The sequence below is a fragment of the Mycteria americana genome, chromosome 1 (assembly GCF_035582795.1).
Source record: "Mycteria americana isolate JAX WOST 10 ecotype Jacksonville Zoo and Gardens chromosome 1, USCA_MyAme_1.0, whole genome shotgun sequence".
Lineage (NCBI taxonomy): Eukaryota > Metazoa > Chordata > Aves > Ciconiiformes > Ciconiidae > Mycteria > Mycteria americana.
In genome coordinates this window covers 80,892,081-80,914,487 of record NC_134365.1, presented here as the reverse complement: position 1 = coordinate 80,914,487, position 22,407 = coordinate 80,892,081, and the positions used below count along the sequence as shown (strand labels likewise).

General features: G+C 39.8%; 1 protein-coding gene across 3 annotated transcripts in view; it reads left to right on the top strand.

Moving 5' to 3' along the window:
* LRP6 (LDL receptor related protein 6) overlaps positions 1-22,407 on the top strand; it is a 130,205-nt gene that overhangs the window by 18,457 nt on the left and 89,341 nt on the right. The gene's annotated exons all lie outside the window — the stretch shown is intronic.

Below are 22,407 nucleotides of genomic sequence, written 5' to 3'. Positions count from 1 at the left end.
TAGCAGAGTTTTTTGGAGCTTTGTTCATTGTTGGTATTTATGCTTTACTGAAACAGCAGAAGAAATGAGAGAAATCAATACACTGTATTCTTAACAATTTGAGACATGTTTTAGCACTTAACCAGAAAATTTACAGAAGGGTTCCTCTCCCCACCCTTCAGGGAACTTTTGTTTTAAAAAGTCCTGTATTTTGGCTTAGCCCATTCTAGTTCTTCTCAGCTCTCATTTCAGTCCCGAGATGTGACTTACAGTATAATCTTTTTGTTCTGTTCTTGGGACAAAGCTGTGTTTCCAGAAATGCTAAATTCAGTGGTGGTTTTGGTGATGTTATGTAAATGGCTAGCTTGAGGTTACCCCATAGGTAGCCATCTGTGATAAAGAGACTGGTCTCCTGAAGTGGAATACTAATGGAATATCCTTAATGCTGTGTAATCTTTTGATAGTTTTTTTTTATCTGTAGTATAGATCTTATTTATACTATCTCTTTTTTCCTGAACAAGCAAGAAAAATAATCTATTGTACTGCCATTTCACATATTTTTTTAGTCAACTTTTTGGTGGGAGAAATCAATGCATTGTTTCTTTGGAAAGATGAGGGCTGTTTTAGCTGCTTGCAGCTTCTTTACGTTATAATTTGTTGAACTTGCATGTTTGGGTCTTTTCATCCAAAAGAAGCAAGTCTTTTTGTAAAAGATGGCTTCTTTCCTGAACTTCATAGAAATACCAGAACTTGACTATTTCCTTACACAGTTTCAATAGGCCTTTGACAATATATAAACAGGAAAGAAGATTCTTTTGCATTACTTATATTTCCAGCTTTGGAAATAACAGAAGGATGGATTTATGCTTTTCCTCTTTACAACTTATAAATTGGAGCCAATGATAGCGTTAGTTTCATTTTATTAGATTCTAAAACCATTTAAGAATGCAAGAAAAGATGTAATGCTCATGCGCATTCTACCCACCATCCCAAAACTGAGAGAGAAAAGGGAGGAAAAACACAATCAAAGTGGTTTTGATTTGGCTTGTAGCCAGAGAGACAGAGATTCTTGTTAGTTAGGAATAATGCACTGTTGTCAAGCCAGTTGGTCTTTTTTAGAAGAGTATTTGTATTTTCCAAATAGGCACAGTAATATGCTCAGTGATCAAAACTAGACAATTGCATACTCTTGCACTCTTTCATAATACTTTACATGAAGAGGAAACTACAAGAAGAAAAATGAAATAGATCAAAGGTAAAGTGAACTCGTAACTTTTTCCATACTGATGATCTGTTAAAGCAGTAGGAGTAAACACTTCAATATGCCTAGATTTAAAACAAAACAACTGAAAAAACCCAAACACCAACCCTCCCTTCCCCAAAACAAACAAAAAACTCCGACCAAAACAAAAAAACCCTCCAACAACTGTAATTGAAGGACAAAATATTTTTTTTCTTCTAAATCTTTGTAGAGGTCACTTTCTAAGTTGTTATATGAAGGGTATGTTTTAGGAAGGTAATACAGTAATATATCCAGTTTCTGTCTTACCATATTGCAGTTGCAAAAATTGCAGTTCTCTTATGCAGTTTTATGATAGAAGACCTCTCAGCTTTTAATAAATCTGGTTACATTTCAGAACTTCCTCCAAAGCTTGAAATGTAGGTGGAAGGGTAGCATCAGCACGGGGATATTAAAAAAAAAAATTTTTAAAAAAAATCCCCAAACTGTTCTTGTATGCATGCTCTTTTCAGTAATCTTTACATTTTTTTAGCCCTGTAAACGTCTTTTGGTTTCACACTGTTGCCTGGCAGACAGTGGTAGGAATAAGCCATAAAAGGATCTAAGAACAGTTAATAAAATCTGAAACTTGGAAAAGCAAAACCCCTCTCATTTTCCTGCAGTCTAATCCATCTCCTATTATGCTAAGTTAATGGTTATTCCAGATACAGTTTTATAAACTCTTGCAATTCATGAAAAGAAATGATTTAGCAGCAAAATTTACACTGTCATCATTACCCACAAGTTCAATTTTTCATTAAAGTTTATTTGTGAAATATAGTTGATCTAAAGTAGGATACATCAAGTATTTCATGATCAAGTTGATTTAAGTACCAAACTACTTGTCTGTTCCGTGCTTGTGTGTACACATTTATTATAAGTATCTATCTTCCTGAAAACATGAGAATGCCTGCTTTGAAACAAAATATTAAGAACACTATAAGCTAGCACAAATATATAGTCATGAATAATGCATTTTCTTGGTAGTGTCCCATGTAGAAAAAATGAAATGTTTCGCCAGCACTCTGGTCTTTTTAGCAACCTGTCTGTTGTAGGATACTCAGCAGTTATTCTCTGAAGGTCACCGCTCAGTGCTGTTGTGATGGTTTGGAGGAATATGATTGGACTCTTTCAGAGCATGTTACAGCAACAGTAGCGGCGATTAAAGAACAACTGGTTTGGGTAGCCTTTGCTACCACTGCCAAAACCATCTGTTAATTGTGTGTGAGGTTATATGTATAACTGAAATACTGGAGTAGAAGTTAGACTTGGTTCCCATGTCTGTTATCAATAAAGAGAAATGCAATACATGTACTAATGGAAAATATTTCTCAGTTGGTAACTGAGACACAGCAGCCAGGTCTAATTTTTACTCTGGTATTTTTGTCTAGGAAGCCATCAGAATCTAAAATGTCTAGACTCCTCTTACTGGCCATCTCCTACGTACATTTTGAGGTTTGAGCTTCTCATTTCTCATGTTCATATACTACAACTTATTTTACTTTTTTCTATTTTAGTTGTCTTGATACTCAGTAAAATATTGTGTGTGTACCAGGAGGGAGGAGAAGGGACCTCAGATGAAGAGGAAGAGTGGGGTGCTTGTTCAGCTTTCTTTTGAAGTGAGCCCAGGGGTGTCAGGGCAGTTTCAGGAAGGCTTCTTGGTCCTAGTCATCCTTTCTGAAACTGTTTATTCCTGACGTGCGTTAAACATGAGACCCTCTTAATAAGATCAGCAGCTGGGAATAACACATACTCCTAACACTTTAATGTTGACTTTTTGCCAGGGGAAGACCAGGTGTTAGACCACCAAGTGCAGGAGAGCACCAGATTTAAGAACTGCTCACATGGAAGTTGAGCAAGTGGAAAAGAGGTTTTTCTGCTTCAGCACTCAAGATGAAAAAAAATGGCATATCTATTCTGATTCTTGAGCAAGTACTGCTTGAAAATGCAGTATTGTATATTTGCACTGCTGTTTTCTTGTTATTTTTTTTAATTTGTACAGCCATTTTGTCCTCAGGGAAAAGACTTCATTATCATCATTACAGTTCCCCGAAAATTACAACTTGATCAGCTTTCTTCATAAGAAGCACTCTCAAAATGAACTGGCTTTTCTCACTTCTAGATGTATTGTTCACCACAAAAGGAATTTTAAGTGCCTCCTAGAAATGCTGACTAATTGCTTACTTTTCAGGACATGTTTTAAATCAAGTGACTATAGATTTACCTTAATTGTTAAACTCTTGTAAAGCTTTCAGGTTGTAAAGGTTTTCAGTTAATGAATGGAATTAGAGTACAAAGAACTACAACACTTTTTATGACAGCTGAAGTTGATTTCTGGATGAAGTACTTTGCATATTGGGGAAGATCTTCAGTTTTAATGCATACCCCTCCCCCACCAGACTTTTATTTTTTTCATGCAAAACCTTTGCAGGGAATACATATACTTTATTTCTTTATGGACCTACTTCTTTTGTTTCCTTGAAAGTTGGAAACTTGCATCTGAGCATGTCACACACAAAAGCAATTGTAGTACAGGCCTTACATCTGCACATCGTAACAAAAGGTTCATGGGAACTGGTAGTATTTGTTGCTGAGTGGTAGATGTTATACAACAATATAAGGAAAGGAAAACGGACAGTTCTAATAACAGTTACAGTATTTTTTATTTGGGGAAAAAAATTTTAAAAATGAAAAAAATCAGAATTTCTTTGTAAATTCACCCGTTCAGTGAAGGGTTTTTTGTTTGCATGCAAGTTAGTATTATATAAAATAGCACCTTAGATGTAAATTCCCAAAATAATGCAAATACCTGAAGGCTTTGCTTCATAGCTTCTCTTGCTTGATGGCACCTTTCCCTTGAGCAGATTGCTTCTGGCTGAAAATCTTTCTGCTGCTTCTGTGCTGATACTAACGTATTTCGCAGGCAGCAGATTAGTGCACTCAGCTAATCGTTTGCTGTATAGCCTGGCCTGTGCAGTAAGGAGTTAATATTGAGGTTTTATAAGTGACTTATGTGCAAGTGTTAAGCTGATAATGAAATCTGCAGACTGCTGTAGTGTTGGCATATAGATTTATAAAGTGTATTTAATCTTTTTTCACTTAAGGAGGCTCTGTTGATCAGAAGATATTGTTGGTTGCAAAACATCACTAAATTCTGGCAACAGCTAGGATATTACACAAACCAAAAGGTATTTTTTTGTGACTTAGAGATAATGAAGCTAACACAAAAGATTGTAGTAGTATTGCACAGGTTGTCCTGATGACACTGCGTCAGGAGTGGCCTGCCTTGGCTCTTCAGCTGCATGTAACTCTTGGAAGATCTAAAATGCAGCACCTGTGTCGCTAGTAGCTTGGATGATCCTAGCATAATGGCTGTTGGGTGACCTGAATCTCAGGCATGGGAGACTACAAATCAGAGAAGATTGCCTAGGCCAGGATATTACTGCATGATTCAAAACCCGACAGCATGCAAAGCAGCACTTCATCCTGCAAGAGGCTAGCATGGTATCTGAAATGTCCTTTGCCATCTTCTGCCCCAGAACTACTATAACTCCCTCTGCTTCTGAAGTATAAGGTGTTTGGGGTTTGGCTCTTGATCCTATGAAGATCTTTGTGGCTTCTGGGAACAAGATCAGACACTATTCACTTCCTGTAATAGAGTTGAATATTAACTCCAGGATTTTTGGGTTTGTTTTGTTTTAATCTCATTGACTGTTCTTTTTGAAAGGTTCTTTCACAAAACTTGGCAAGGTTTGTTGGAGATTTCTCATGTATGGTTCATGTGATGCTTGTTTCCAGTCCAATGCTAGGATATTTCCATGTGGCTAGATGCTAAAATTGTAAAGGTGTCATTTTATTGCACAGCTCAAAATGTTAATTTCTTTCTCCTTCTCTCTTTTTGCCTCATCTGAAGGAGGAGGTGAAGGAAGGTAACCAGAAAGTAAATAGAAACCCACATATTTAAAACAGAGTGAAGGCTTGGAGAGGTGACCTCTCTTGTAAATCTTGCTGTGCTGGTTTTAGATGTTACTGCCATTGATGGCCTGTCCTCACCCTACTGCCAGAGGTTGCCAGGAACTCAGAGGAACATATTCACTAATATATTTTCTTTAAATTTTCAGGTGTTTTACCTAGTTTTCTCTTTGTGGAAGGAGATGGGAGAGATTTGGCTTGCTAGAAATCAAACTAGAGTGCACAGAATTGATTTGTGCAGGACAAACATTTTTCTTACAGAATCAGGTATCTTAAAGCTGTAGATTCTTTTAGCTATAGGCAAGTTTGAAAATAGCCTTTCATCCCTACATCCTTTGTTCAGTGCTTGGGCTAGAAAACAAGATCGTGGACTGGATCAGTTGAGGGCTGTACTTTCCCTTCTGCCAACTTTCCTGTGAATAAGCTAGTAGCATCTTGAAACACTGCAGAGTTTGTCAAAACATTAAGTTCATTGGCTTTTTCACTTTGTGTCTTCAGTTTTGGACTTGTTCTGGTGAGGCATGTGAATATGGTATGTTAAATGATAGTCTGTTGACAATTTAAAGGTAACATTCAAGAGAATGATTTGGCCTGTCCCTTAACACGTACCTCAGTGCTGCAGTGATAAGGGTGACAAGAATTAGTCAATTTTATGCAAGTTTCTGTAAATTATCAATGTATGCTTCAGATACTTGCATGCAGCGTTTGTTTAATAAGTTAGAACTAAGTATTTAAACTGAGGTAGTAATTTCTGGTCTGCGTGAATAAGCTCTGGTGATGTGGCTTTGGGCATGCTTCTGTTTATCTGCATTTTCAGTCCCTGCAATTATAGCTTAGCATCTAAGTCTAGACTGTGAAGACCTGTTGTATTTAAAAAAATAAATTGTGAACAAACAAGTTTTCACTAACAACATTTTGAATGAAGCTTTATGCTGAGTGAGCACAAGGAAGATTTTTAAAATCATGATTTTAGACTTCTGGTAAGCATTACTAGTTATATGTTAATTACAAAATGTTTGTTCACACACTTTTAAAAATTAAAATAATCCTAAGACAGATTTTAATAACTACTAACAGGAGCTCAAAGGGGCCATATTAATTTACAGCAGAGAGTTATAATTTGATATATTGTTCATTTTGCATTCTTGCTTGAGAAGTTTGAAGTAGCATTGCTGTTAAGGAAGCACAGTGGCTTTAAAGGAACATCTGTGCTATTTCTGGGGAAGGGGCCAGAGTAAAAAAACAAACCCCAAATCATCCTCCTCTCCCCCCAAATATAACGTACATAACTTGGTGGTGTTTGTCAGGAAATCATTACCTCAGAATCCATGACATCTAATAAGACTTGTAGGAGAGAGTTTTCGATTGCTTACTAAAACCGTTGCAGCTGACTCAGCTTAACAATTGCAAATTGCTGTAAGAAATTATTTTTATACTTCATCTTGGGGAAAAGTTTTGTTTGTAATCTCTTTACTATTTCAAGGCAGGATATTTTAGAGGGGATTTTTTTGGAAATGATGATGAGCCTTACAGACAATGTGTGCTAAAGCAGATCTGTACCAGAAGAAATTTATTGGCAAAATTAGCCTTTAGCGAATACAGCTCATTGCAGTGTGGTTTAAACTTTCTTTGTTCATCCTGTGACCATCTTCTTCCCTTTCTAAATAAGCTTCACTGTCAAAAACACACTTTCTGCCATAAACTGAGATTATACTCAAAATTCTTGCTGCGATGTATCAGCCAACACATTGTACACCTGACGAGTGCATTTGCAGCAGAAATGTATAATGTAGACTCATCCTGAGTCACAGTGGATAAGAGGAGCGTGGTAGTGTCTCACCTTATCGTTAGCGAGTCTGCTTGTTCATGGGCTCCTGGAGTATGCAGATGGAAGGAGGAATGCTGGAAGAAAAAAATCTTAGGTTTTCTTCATTTAAAATCAAGATAGGGTTGGTTGGTTGTGGGTTGGGTTGTGTGTGCCCCCCACTGCCCCCCCACCCCCCAGTGTTTTGGGGAGTGACTGAAATGTGTCCGTTTTAGAGTTTAAAGTTTGGACCAAACTTTAAACCAAAGGTTTTGATCTGTGTTGTAGAAGATGGAGCAGAAAGTTGGCTTTGTTCCTCTGGAGGAAGTTGATAGTTGGATTTATGTTGTTGACAAACAAGATTGATTTATGGCTCATTTCTTGAAAGCTGATAAATCCACTTGCTAGCATGATTTGAAACAGTTCAATAATATTCTTTAAATAAACTATGGATTAAGTTTGTTTAAAAAATGAAGATCATAGCACTCAGCTGTATGAAAGTTCAGCATGTTTAACAAAGAAAAAAGTCTGTGGAAGAACCATCTTTATTTGGCTGCATTCCTGGAAAAAATAAGACTGTCCCTGTGGAGAATAAGTGTATTTCAGTACTGTCTTCTCTGTAGAGTGGTCAGATAAAATGTCACAGGGTAATACATTGTATAGAGGACATCGAGCAAATGCAGCTTTTACAGTGCAGCTACTAAGAAAGGATGACGTACCAGGGACATAAATTGTGAGGTGGCCTAATAAAATACCTAAATAAGTGTTTCTTAGAACTTGTGCAGTGACCCCAGGACAGGAGAAGATGGTTCACATTACAGTCAGTTTGCCAGGGTTGTTAGTTAGACCTGTATCTGAAGCAGTGCAACTCTACTGTTTCAGGATCTGTGTATAAAAGACCTGAAAATGAGCTGAGCAAAGCAAAAGTTAGTGCTTTGGATTTCTGCTTGATGCTTGGAGAATTACTCCTTTTATGTCTTTGTTTCATTACTGTAGCCTTTCTGTCGAGTTTCTGGTCTGTCTGTGTCTTCGGTATGGGATGCCCCCTTCCAGGCTGGTGTGTGGTTTTTTTTTTGTTGTTGTTGGTTTTTTTTTTGTTTGGTTGGGTTTTTTTTGTTGTTGTTGTTGGTTGTTTTTTTTTTTTTTAAACCCATCTGGCTCAGTTGTGGGTGTTTCATAATAAAAGAAAGCAATAGAAAAACCTGAGCCTTGTCTGTGGGAGCAGAGTCGCTTCAGATGGGCCAGTGATGCTGTTCCACAGTAATACTCTAGATTTTAAATTGTGTGCTTTAAATGCATATGTGTGGGTGAGAATGTATATGTAATATGTATTTGTGGTGTCTGTGTCTAGTTAGTTGTATCTTATACTTGAAACATGCTAATTATGTTGTACCTTAAAACCTAAAAAACCAACCAACCCACCCCTAAAACGTCTCCCCCACGCCACCAAAGAAAAAAAGAAAAAAAAAACCCAACCAACCCCAAACACCCATAAATGTGGAAACCTGTTTTTCCTTGGACTGGTGAGTAGAAATATAAAGAATAGTAACAGATTTTCTGGACCTTGCTTTAATTAGAATCCAACACCGCTCTCTTAAAAGTCAGCATCCATTCTGGGTCTCTCTCTTCCCCCCCGCCTCCTTTCTTTCCCCAGGGTTGTTTAACACATACTTTACATTTTCATTTCTCATGGGAACCTTGTCGTTTCTCACTTTTACATCTTAATTCCATGTTTCAGCATAAAGTATTACTTGTATTAAGTTTTCTCTGTCACTTCAAGCAAGAAGTGGCAAAGATAGCAGATTATGCAACTAAGAGCACTGCTAAGTGGAGAGCTTTTTTTCTAAATAAATCTATGTAAGTGTGAAATTTATTTTTCTTATTTAAAGGATAAGTATTATCTCTGCTGTAGCAGGTTGTTAAAAATTATCCTAAAATTAAAGAAAACTCTCTTGCAAATTAAGCTTGTGTGATTCTTTTGCTGTATATTGTACTGATGCATAGAAATATCATCAATTCTTGAGTAGAAGGTTCTTTGACTAAAAATGCGTTTGTTTGTTGTAGAATAAAACTGTATCTTATATCATTGTCTAACTTTTAGGTTAAACTCTGGCAGACTTCTGAGTAAGCTGAAATAAAAGATGCTATTTTGATAATTTTTTTATTTTTCAGCATGCATTTTTTTATGTACATTACAGAAAATCTTTCTGTGAAGCATGTGTTTAGATATAGATATAAGCATGGTTAGTCTGAGGTAAAAATTAAGGGGGGGGAAATTGCTCAGGAGGTACATGCAGTTTATAAGTAGTGGGCTCCGGTAGGTCTCAAACTGTAGGAAGATCCTGGAAGAACACTTTCAGATATGTAAAACAAAACTTGCCTATTTCTTACTGTAAACAGTTGAAATATGATGGAACTTGAGCAGTTGGTAACAATCCAGAGTTGTCTGGTTTTATTGTGCCTGTGTATATTGGTAAGCTGGTGCTTCACCTGATCATGAGATCTCACACAAATGCTCTGTTAACTGTATAAAGTATGGGTTGTGTGTTGATGTTACTGTGCTTTCCTGATTAGACAATTTGTTGTTTTATTGCAATAGCCTGGCACACTATTTTAAACAGCATTTAATAATGTGCTTATTGTAGCCAGAAGTGATGGCTGGAGGTTCTGACTGAGAGTTTCTTTTGGCCCCTAGACATGCATAAAAGTAGTCGCTTGACTGAGGAGAAGGATTGCTGGATATGGTGTTAAAGCCAGCACTCGTTGTTGAGCTAGCGGGTGCAGTACGGCTTGGCTAAGTAGTCAATAGCGAAACCAGAGATTTGTTTTAGTAAAGGTCTGATCACTGCTTTTATGACTGGAGTGTGGGAATGGAAGGATACAGGCTCTTTAGGAAGGGCAGGCGGGGGGGAGACGAGGCAGGGGTGTTGCCCTCTATGTCAATGACCAGCTGGAGTGTGGAGTGTGTGGAGCTCTGCCTGTACGGAATGGATGAGGAGCTGACCGAGAGCTTATGGGTCAGGATTAAAGGGAGGGCAGGGACAGGTGACATTATAGTGGGGGTCTGCTACAGGCCACCTGACCAGGAAGACTGAGTGGATGAGGCCCTCTATATCTGTCCATACAGATAGGAGCAGCCTTCATGTTCACAAGCCCTGGTCCTCATGGAGGACTTCAGCCACCCTGATATCTGTTGGAGGGACAGCACAGCACAGCATAAGCAATCCGGGAAGTTCCTGGAATGTGCTCATAACAACTTCCTTCTCTAAGTGATAGAGGAGCCAACAAGGAGAGGTGCTATGCTGGACCTTGTTCTCACCAACAAGGAGAGGCTGGCAGGGAATGTGAAGCTCAAGGGCAGCCTTGGCTGCAGTGACCATGAAATGGTGGAGTTCAAGACCTTTAAAAGGGCACTGAGAAGGGGGAACAGCAAACTTGCTACCCTGGTCTTCAGGAGAGCAGACTTTGGCCTCTTCAGGGATCTGCTTGGTAGAGTACCATGGGATAAAGCCCTGGAGGGAAGAGGGGCCCAAGAAAGCTGGTTAATATTCAAGGATCACCTCCTCCAAGCTCAGGAGTGATGCATCCCAATGAAGAGGAAGTCAGGCAGAAATGCTGGGAGGCCTGCATGGATGAACAAGGAGCTCCTAGACAAACTCAAACACAAAAAGGAATCCTATAGAGGGTGGAAGCAAGGACAGGTAGCCTGGGAGGAATACAGGTAAGTTGTTGGAGCAGCCAGGGATGAGGTTAGGAAAGCTAAAGCCCTGATAGAATTAAATCTGGCAAGGGATGTCAAGGGCAACAAGAAAAGCTTCTGTAGGTACATCAGTGATAAAAAGAAGACTAGGGAAAATGTGGGCCCTCTCTGGAGGGAGATGGGAGACCCTGTTACCCAGGATATGGAGAAGGCTGCGGTACTCAATGACTTTTTTGCCTCTGTCTTCACCAGCGTGTGCACAAGCCATACAGCCCAAGTCGTAGAAGGCAAAGGCAGGGACTGGGAGAATGAAGAACCACCCACTGTACGAGAAGAACAGGTTTGAGACCATCTAAGGAACCTGAAGGTGCATGAGTCCATGGAACCTGATGAGATGCATCCGTGGGTCCTGAGGGAACTGGTGGATGAATTTGCTAAGCCACTATCCATCATATTTGACAAGTTGTGGCAGTCCGGTGAAGTTCCCACTGACTGGAAAAGGGGAAACATAACACCCATTTTTAAAAATGGAAAAAAGGAAGACCTGCGGAACTACAAGCCAGTCAGTCTCACTTCTGTGCCTGGTAAGATCATGGAGCAGATCCTCCTGGAAACTATGCTAAGGTACATGGAAAATAAGGAGATGATTGGTGACAGCCCTCATGGCTTCACTAAGGGCAAACCGTGCCTGACAAGTTTGGTGGCCTTCTACGATGGGGTTACAGCGTTGATGGGTAAGGGAAGAGCAACTGATGTCATCTACCTGGCCTTGCACCAAGCATTTGATGGTGTCCCGCATGACATCCTGACTCCAATGGACCACTCTGTGGATAAGGAATTGGCTGGATGGTTGTACTCAAAGAGTTGTGGTCAATGGCTCGATGTCCAAGTGGAGACCAGTAACGAGTGGTGTTCCTCAGGGGTTGGTATTGGGACCAGTGCTTTTTAACATCTTTGTCGGTGACATGGACAGTGGGATTGAGTGCACCCTCAGCAAGTTTGCTGATGACACCAAGCTGTGTGGTGCAGTCAACACGCTGGAGGGAAGGGATGCCATCCAGAGGGACCTTCACAGGCTTGAGAGGTGGGCCCATGCGAACCTCATGAAGTTCAACAAGGCCAAGTGCAAGGTCCTGCACGTGGGTCGGGGCAATCCCAAACATGGATACAGGCTGGGCAGAGAATGCATAGAGAGCAGCCCTGAGGAGAAGGACTTGGGGGTGTTGGTTGATGAGAAGCTCAACGTGACCCAGCAATGTGTGCTTGCAGCCCAGAAAGCCAACCATATCCTGGGCTGCATCAAAAGAAGCGTGACCAGCAGGTTGAGGGAGGTGATTCTACTCTGCTCTGGTGAGACCCCACCTGGGGTACTGCATTTGGGTCTGGGGCCCCCAGTACAAGAAGGACATGGACCTGTTGGAGTGAGTCCAGAGGAGGGCCACGAAGATGATCAGAGGGCTGGAGCACCTCTCCTGTGCAGACTGGCTGAGAGAGTTGGGATTGTTCAGCCTGGAGAAGAGAAGGCTGCGGGGAGACCTTATAGCAGCCTTCCAGTACCTGAAGGGGGCCTACAAGAAAGCTGTAGTGATAGGACATGTAGTGATAGGACAAGGGGTAATGGCTTTAAACTGAACAGAGGGTAGATTTAGATTAGATATAAGGAAGATATTCTTCACTATGAGGGTGTTGAGGCACTGGAGCAGGTTGCCCAGAGAAGTTGTGGATGCTCCATCCCTGGAAGTGTTCAAGGCCAGGTTGGATGGGGCTTTGAGCAACATGGTCTAGTGGAAGGTGTCCCTGCCCATGGCAGGGGGGTTGGAACTAGATGATCTTTAAGGTCCCTTCCAACCTAAACCATTCTATGATTCATAACCACTAAAAGCTTTAGCATTAAATAAATTATATGGTCATAATCAACATTTTATAGCTACAAACCAAATTTGGATTTAAAGAGACGGATACTATGAAAGCATGAAAGTATAATGGGTTCTTGAGGTTTGACAGAAATTTGTAACTTAACTAGAGAAGCACTGTCTACTTGCATAAAAATGTTCTTCTATTTCAAGGCAGAAATGAGACTTGGAAAACTCTGAGTTCCTAAACAGAGTTCTTTTTATTAATATTTTTGTTTAGCCTCATTAAAATCAGTGAAATCTCATCAGCTTATGTAACCAGAGCATTTTGGCCATTGTTTAGTAAGTAGCCCAAGGGCAGTGTTGTTGATAACTGTGAAACATAAAGAGGGGCTCTTTGCTCCCAGTCCCAAGTTCCCCTGTCTGGAGTTCCCTATAAACTGTGGCCCATGGCCCTACTGTTGCATGTTCTGCCTTCTCTGTATCCCCCTTCATATCAAATGGACGCTATCAGCTGGTCTCATACAGATAATTAGCTAATGAAGGTTAAAAAAGGAAAATCCAGGTCAGAATGTAGAAGATCTCTATGCATCAGCTTTTAAGTGTCCAGCAGGACATACCTGAAATGGAGCCAAGCAACGACTGGGAGAAAGGCTCAGTGATTTTTGAGTTTTGATAGGCTTTATGGTCATCTGGGGGCTGTACAGATACAGAGACAGTAGTCTTCCCATTTTCTTCAGTGAGAATAGGATTACAGATGCCAAAGGGCCACCCGTGCAACAGGGTGGGAAGATTAAGATTTTTGAGCTCTGGTTCCTATTTAAGTTCTTTGTCTCTGTCACTCCTTTTGAAGCCTGGCCTTCTGCTAACAACTGCTAGTAATCTAAAGTTGAAATCTTATGAGCAGAATTTCTCATGTGTGGCTGTGAAAGTATTAGTTGTCTTCTATGATTCTCCAAAACACGCAACATGAGACAGACTGTGGATTTGCGTATTTTGGGACTCTTCCCCTCACCCACCTGCATGGTTTGTAAAATCTCCCAAAGCATCTTGCCTGTTCCTTTCATCCTCCTTATAAATGACATATTAAAAGCTCCCTTAGAGAATTTGACATGTGACACCCTAGAAATACATAACCTCAGCCAAAACTTTGAGATGTGACTTTAGAAAGATGGTGGACTACATTATGTTTGCCCACACGTGCATGCACATGGCTGTTGACATATGTAAGTGTGTGTATGCATATTTTATCTGTAGAGTTCAGCAGTGTAAGTATTAACAGTACATACACAAAGCAATCTACAAATAAGAAGTGCCTGAAATCTGTTGCAGAAGTCAACCCATTAAAAAGTGAATGCAGTTACAGAAAAACTCAGTTTGGGTGTAGGTCTTTCAGAGTCTAAAGCCTTCAGACTTTTGTCTGGTGACCCTCATAAGCATGTGTTACTTGTGACTGCTCTGTTGGTCTTGACAGGACTGCTCATTCAAAATTAAAAGTGTACTTGAACGTTTTGCAGGACCCAGGCTGAATACTTACTTAGCAGTTTGTGGTCCTGGAGCTAAGAGTTTGAATTAGTTATCAGTATTTTTGGAAGGATGAAAAGATGGAGGAGAGAAACTTCTTAAGATACCCTAAAAGTAACTTTATGAAAATGAGAAGTAAAATTTGTCATATTGGGGAAAGCTGCCTGACAGCTCTTTCATAGACTAGCAGAAGTCCTGTATTTAAAACTAGCCAAAAGGAAAGAAAGCGACCCTGAAAAATTAAATAGGCTTAAAGGGAACACTCCTGAAATCAAGTAAAAGGTCATCTATCATAGTTAGTTGATACCTAAACCTTTACTTGAATCGTATTGCAGATTAAGTAGTCTAATCGTAGGCTCCTGCTTCTGGATGATTTGGCATAAGACTCTTCTATTGTTGATTTCTAAGCTGAGTTTGTTTGGGGATTGTCATTCCTGAATTCACAATTGCCTGCTCAAGTAAGAAAAAAAATTTCTTGGTGCCAATGAAAGAATCTGCAAAGCCAGTTAGCTATAAAGTAAATGTATGAAGTGAATATATTAAATAATTTTGTACTAATGGAAAAGTCAGTAATATTCTGTCAGTAATAGTTAGAAGCAAATATTTGCATTTTGAAGTGAAGGAAGATGAGACTTTTTTTAAAAACATATTTATCAAGATTATCTAGTTGTGCCTTTCTTCTGCCGGCCCCCCCCCCCCCCCCATTTGCCCCACCACGTACACCATCCATTTTTCTGACTTTTGATTTTCAAAGTATGCTTTACATTCAGCTTTTTGAGGGAATGTATATAATGTAAACGTTAAGCATATCCTCTGGGGCTGTGGCTTTTAAGTGTTTTTCTTTCTGAAGTTCTGTTTTCCAAAGTATCTTAAAGATGGTTCTTAGAATCGGTCTTGTGAACTGCCTGGTTTTTCAGGCTGGCTTGTTGTGGTAGACTGTGAACCTCGGACAGATAAAATCACAGCATTAATAGTTATTTTGCCGTAGCAGTGTTGAATATGCTGCTTAGGTAGAGAACAGTGGTTTTGCCCAAAGAGAATTTGTGGCATTCCAGTGCCTAGACTTAAATGATTGTTTTCTTAGAGCAGGACCTAGATGCTATGTAAAACTTCTTTTCAGGAACTGCTGAATATTAACTTCAAATGTTTTCCCTTGAGATGGCAAAGGATATGAGTAAGCTTAATCTATGTATTTTTTCTGTTAAATAAGAAAAGACCAAAATCACATTTAAAACAGTGTAAGGGATGACTGCTCTTCCCTATGTAAGTATATGCCAAATCTGGTTAATAAAACGAGGTTTTGCTGAGAATTTGGAAAATGCACAAACTAGGTAGTGAGAACAAGTATCACGTTAATTCTGTGCTTGATATTTTTTGTTATTTTTAGTGAAAAGAATGGCTACCTTTTTCTCTTGCACGTGCATCTTCTTGGCAAATACATTGTTCTGGTGAACCATGAAACTTGCAATTTTCATCATTCTCTGTTGCTTCTAGGTAAGTTTCCTTTGGTGTGACCATGGTCAGGAAGTTCACATGAACATAAGATGCAGCTTGTCAAACATATGTTCAGTGAGTGCTTGACTAATGTTTTTCTGATGGAAAAGGTCTGGCTCCTTTTTTAGAAACAATAAGAAAAATCTATGGGAACAGTTAGCCTTTTTATGACTGACTTTGAAGACATTACATGACTTGTTTCTTCATTTCATCCTGTCCCTCTGGAATTATGAAGTCACTAAGTTCTGGCATCTATTTTCTCAGTACTGTCAAGAGCTGTGTATTAATCTTCACAGAGATAGTTTGGTGTTTTCTTTGCATGGCTAACTGTAGAGTTGTCAGTCTTTAAAAAAAAAAAAAAAATTTAATGTTCCAAAATCATCAAAAATAAGAACAATTGCTGTATCCAGGGAGTCAACAAAAAGGTTGTAGGCAAACTATGTAGAACAAACCTTTTGACTTTAAATCATTGTATTTCACCTAGAATTACCCTGTTTTGCGTAACTGAAGACAACACTTTTAAAGTAGTTGCGTTTCTATGCATGACAAGAAATCATGTAAGTTAATAAAGTGGTACTTTAGGGCCTGGTGCAATCTCCACCTAGACATTTGTAGGCTGAGTTATGCAATTCACATGCCCTGTTACATAGTTAATTTGATTACAACACCTTATTCAGTGTTTCAGCAATAGGAACTGTTGACAAGAATGGCCATGCCCAGCTTTATTTCAGAGCTTAAGTGTCTTATTTATCCAAGACCTTTTTTCATTAATAGATTTGTTACCCTCTTTAGGATTCAAGGTGCTTGAAGTTCTTCTCAAAAACCTAAATTCTCTCTGGTCAGCCGGTGAATTCAGAGACAGTAGTGGGCATGGGCAGCATTCTGGTTTGGGGCATAGAGTTGCCTTTCGGCAAGGGTAACTGCAGTTTAATAGTGGAAGAGTTCGGTGGGTTCTTTTACACTTCAGTTTTATTTTAGTCTTTGTCTCTTTTTCACAGGTTTGAATTTTAAGTTTGTGCGTATGCTAACTGTTGAAGTGCGAAGCTATGACAGTGGAGTGGAAAGATAGGAGGTTCTAACTTAAATAAAAATGACTGGTAGTGAGGACAGTGTGGCTTGATAAAGTGTCTTGCATAAAAACATGTGAATACCAGGCTTGGTTTTTCTCCATTCTACCGCTTCTTTGCATCCAAAATGTTTTACCACTATTCCTCTTATCAGAAACAGGTTTGGTTTCGCATATCATAAAAGGAAGCAAACTTTTTTTGTTTTGCCAATCACTTTTTTGAAGAGTTCCTCTGCTTTTTCAGCCTTTAATCTGTATCGTAGTGTTACGTCTGTGTCACTCTTGACATGTTTCAGAGCGCATTGGATGAGTTTATTTAGAGCAGCAGTTCTTTTATTTTCTTTTGTATCTCTTCAGAAGCACAAGAGTGGGCAAAATGTGTCAGCAGAAGTAAGCCGAATGATCCCACAGACAAACTCTTGTCGCTGCCAGAAGAAAAATACCATTCAATTGAATTGGCATTTTAATGGTAACACTGTGTGTATTCAGTTATAAAATTGTCTTCCCCAGTCTGTGACAACTTCCAAGGTGACTGTGAGTGGGCTAAATGTACTGTACTGGGATATTTGTTCATATACAGAGACTTAGGTAGGTGGGTGGGGTTTTTTTGGTTTTTTTTTTTTTTTTTTAATAATTGGTTTTTGCATAGAAGCACTTAAGTAGAATACTGTGTGATTTGTGGACTGATTGTGTGAATAATGTGTACACCAACACATGAAAATGGTAGCTGCTAGGTTGGAACCAAAGTCCACTTGGAGGCATCTGTTGTCTTGTGCACTTGGTTGGTTAGTCGGTGTGTAGAGGTTGTGTGTGCGCCCGTGGCACAGAACTGCTTGACTGACTCTAGCTGTGTAGAACTGACTGAACAGCTTCACATATGACGTGGCCAGATCTGGTCTGCATAGGCTCTATAGCCTGTTCAAAATGCTGGTGTCCACAGGTGCAGGTCGAAGCCAGGGCAGTTTGAAGATGGTGACTTTAAGAAATGCAAAGTGTCTCCCCTTTCATCTGTGTCTTGTGTGTTCTGATTCTTGGAGATGGCAAAAACTGTTTCAGCCAAGCAGCTGGTATTTTGGTCTTGTTACCTCGTAGTGCTAAGAAAACTCCCCAGGCACTGCAGTTGAGCAAGCGGTGGTAGGTCGCACGGGGTCTGTGGTGGTATGGCAGTGCTGCAAGTCGCATGGCTGGATTGTGTTACATAGCTGTGGGTGTTTTCTGAACTAGACCATAGTGAGAGCTGTGTGGTGAGAAGATATTTACTCTGCAGAAGGCTATTGATGTTGTAGAACATAAAGGTGGTGGTTGAATATGTGTGGCCTTGTTTATAAGGGAAATATTTCTCCTCTGTCTTTAAGCATATAGATGATAGTTTAAAAATCACAACACTGCACAAAGCCTAAAATAGGCAATTGCTTAGGGGAGTGTTAAATTGATGGTTTGTCATCCGTAAGGGCATGAGCTGTGAGTTTTCAGTATAGTAAAGGTCTAAACGTAGCCTGGAGAATGGTGGTAGTATGGAGTAAAGAAGCGTACCAACTGAATATTTTAGTTGAGGGTCAGATGCTATTTAATTTAAAGTTAAAAGCTGTCAAACCACTTACGTAGATAAATAGGTGATCTCTCAACGAAAAGGTTTCTGTGTGTAACCCTTGGTATAATGAAAGTTTAACTCCTATGTTTAGAAGCAAATCAGGCCATGATATAAAGTAACAGGCATCCAGACAGTGTGGTCATTCTTCTTAAAATGTCAACATATATTTTACACAAGTAAAATTAGTGTGTAGATAATAATGACGGTATGGTTGCGTTGCATCATCTGAGCTTGCAGAGCTTACTTCAGGTAAGGAATGTTTATGTACAGATTTAGCTGAAGACTCTATGCCATGGGTTGGCAATAGTTACAAGCATGTAACTTTACAAAAACATCACACATTCAGTGGTGTAATGTGTCTAAAAAGATGAGTTTTGGTAGCGGTGTAGTCTGCCTTATCGCTATAGTTGAGTAGAATGAATGATTTGTGTATCACTGAGCAAATACACTGCTTACTGCAACATTTTTCAAGGGATGGATGACTGAGGATTTTGTTTCTGATTCTTCTTTGTGTGGTATGTCGTGGTTTTGGTGTTTGTTTGCTTTGATGAGAAATCTTGGGCAAATCACTATTCCTGTGCAAGCTTTCTTTTTCAAGACATTTGATGATATTTAGCTGGTTTGTGAGCACAGCACAGTTCTCTGCTTTTCCTTTTCCCTCCTCCCACTCCTGCAGATGTCTGCTGGAGGAGGTACTGAAATTCTGTCTGCCCGAATGGTGTAGGCCTGGGCCAATGCTGTGCCAGCCTTTTGTGATTGTGTTTTAAAACATATGAAGCAGCAGCAGCTGTGCTGTTGCAAGTTCATTATAACAGCACTGCTTGTCAAACAATTTAGATGAATTAGAAGGGGAAAAGCAAAAATGTGTTTCAAAACCCAGAATAAGTATAAACACTTTTGGGAACACTTTGGGGGATGCTGAGACAGACTCAAGGAATGTTTGTGATAAAAGCACTCCTTTCCATTGCTGCATACCCGAATGCAAAAAGCATGGTGCTAATGTGATGCTGAACTGTTTATAAAGAAACAGAAGTGCTGACCTGCCTTCTTAATTTGAGGAGATGAATTATATAAACTGCATTAAATGGTGAAGTAAGAGCTAATGCTTTTATTAAAGGATTTTCAGTTAGTTGAACTTGGTGTGGTATTATCTGACAGTTTATTTTTGTAGAAAATGCTGCTTCATCAAAATGGAAATGTTTTGTGGAAACATTTGTTTTGACAACTTTTCATCAGATTGTCCTCCTGGTCCACATGGTTGGAGCCTTGAGCTTCCAGCTCTGTTGCAGTCATCCCACAGCAGCTAGTGTATGCTGGTAAAAAGGTTGAGGATTTTCAGCTGTGGTAGTGTTGTGAACTTCTCACTGTTCTTAGGTGTTCTATCCAGGTAGATCTTTCCATTTCAAATGTTACTGTCAAGTGTTATTCCACTTCAGTGATAACTTGCAAACTTTGGTTTTGTTTCATTGATTACAGCAAGACTTAGCTGAGAGTGAAACACCTCCTGCTAAAAGAAACAGTACTGCCCTTTCCACATCCCCAGTTCTCATTCCTTTGTCAGCTTTTCTTCATCCTGGCACTATGGTTCGTGCTACACTGGGTATTGTCTACGTGGAAGGTAGGAGTAATGCTTGTCTGGGTCATCAGAATTTTAATACTTGTCTTGCAGACCCTAGAAGACAAGAGGGGGGTGATAAGGATATAGAGGAGGGGAAAAAAATGGATTAAATCCCCCCCCCCCCCCCCCCCGAGACAGGAACAGAGCAGCCGAGGAGAGATGAGGTTCCTTCCCTTTGTCAGAAGTTTTAGCTTCCTGTGCTGGTTGACCTGTATAGCCTTTGTTGTAGATTCTGGTTATCATATAAGAATGCAAATTATCCGTTAATTGTTTTCAGAGGCAAGAGTTACTAAGCTGTCTATCAGTTTTCTAATTTTTGCTCATTGGTGTTTGTTCTCTAAGACTATTACAAATTTTAAGACACATTTCAAGTTCTGTATCACCCCTATTAAAGGTCTGATTTTCATGGTGACATATCAAGTCCACGCTACAAAACGCAGAAGCATTTTTCTTTATTACTTGTCAAAAGCAATGTCATTAAATTGCAACCAGCAGCCTTCTGATTCACCCTGTGATTTGTTCATCTTTTGTCTGAATATTAAGCAGCTTACTTTGTGAAAGTCTTACTGTCTTTAAATATATGAGCAGATGCAAAAGAGGAAGTATACACAGTTGCTTAATAGACCCTTGTTATCATTTGGTAGATATTCTTGCTCCAGCACCTTCCAGCATAGGGTGCATTCTTGCTTCTACAGGTGGGATTGGAAAGATAGAAAAGTAGCAGCAGCATTATATTGCCAAAATAAATAGTTTGTGGGCCTCAGCTACCACTCCAGTCTCATCAAGATAGCTGTTAACCAAATGTTTGACCTGCTTAATGGTGTGGGGATTGGATACTATTTTGGTGGGGCAGCATAATTAGTGACAGGTGGTACTGCAAACTAATACCTGTTTTCACTGATAATTTTGATTTAAATACGCACAGCTCAAAAACAGTCCTGGCACAGATTAGTGCTTCCAGTGGAGGGTTTAACCAAATGAGCAGTAAACCATTCTCTTCAGTGGGACTACAAGAGCTAATGTTTCTCTGCACAAGAACCTTTGCCAAGAGCTCTGTTAGCTGTCTAGCTTTCCATGTATTTCATGCCATGGATATTTGGTGTCTCTTGCTACCTCTGCCAATGTGATTAAAAGCCAAAACATGTTACAAGTGTGGAAGAGTTGGTGATGGGTGGCAATTTCCACTCCCAACCTTGGGTCACATGTATGAGTGCTAAGGGAAAGGGTTGGTGCAGAATTTTGCTGTGCTCTTAATTAGCTCCTCTGAGGTTACAGGTTTATGCATCTGAGGTTTGTGTAGCTGAGAAGAGCAATATTCACAGCTCTTTACACTGGTCGTATGAGATTGGGTTATGTTAAGCTAGCAAAGAGCACGCACGCACAAAAAATTGATGGATCTAGGAGGTGACAATAGCCTAAAAACAGGGACAACTACCATTTGTAGCTAATATATAAGATGTGTGTGTGAATACTGTAGGTATCTGAGCCTAAGTCAGAAAGTCCCAATTTGATCTTTGCAATTTGTTGCTCAGTTTCAGTCAAGTCTGGCCCCAGCTTCACCTCCCCGTAGGAGCCTGGTGACACCATACAGGTCTGTAACAGAGCACCCACATGGGAAAGACGTGCTCCAAATGCTGTAGCTGCTGGACATGCTTCATTCAGTGCCTCTGTTTTCATTAGACTTTAAGGAATCCAGCAATGACATGCCTCTCTCTAGACCAAGTTTTCTTAATTCCAGTGTTCATGGAGAAACTTGCATTGTTTGGGTGGTTTATTTTTTTCAGAGGTTTTGCCTATTAGTCAATATTAGAGTGGTTGTGTCTTGTCCTAGAAGTATGGCTAAGGGAGAGGGTCCAGGCAGATACCAGTTCATTGCAGGGGTTGCACAACAGAAAAAGCAGCACATAGATCTCTGGTACTATTTTTTTTGTAACAGTCAATGTGTGTAAAGTTTATTTAAATGATCTAGAAAAAGCTTGCTTGTTCTTTGTGCTGAAAAAAACCCTAGTCTCTGTTTTGACAGAAGTTTCATATCTCTTCAGGAGGAGCTACCTACAGAGGAGGAGATGATGTCCCTGCTTAAATAGCAGAAGTTGGTGCCTTAGCTTAGTCCCAGATATAAATGCCTCATTGCCATCAGTTTGGATTGGTGACTCTCTGCCTCTGAAAAGAACAAAAAACCACATAGTAACCTCTCTTGTTAGGATTTAAGTGAAAGCCACGATAAGCAAGCCTTATTTCTTTCACTGTTATCTTGGACCCCCAAAAAGAAAGAGAGTTTGTGCCTTTCTGTTTGAAAGTTAGCCAGAAAACTATTCCCTTCCCGTACTTAGGTACCCAACTGCCGGAATTGAGCTAGCCAGCTCAACTCCCTTTACAGGCACTGGAGAAGGGTGGCTTTCTCTTTGGGCCGAGTCAGAGCAGTACTATAACCTCTGCAGGAAGCTGCTGCTTCTCTCCACCTCTCTTGTTTGAGGGGCCTAGCTGGCGAGCTCACCCTCTGGAACTGGGTTCTAAAATTGGACCT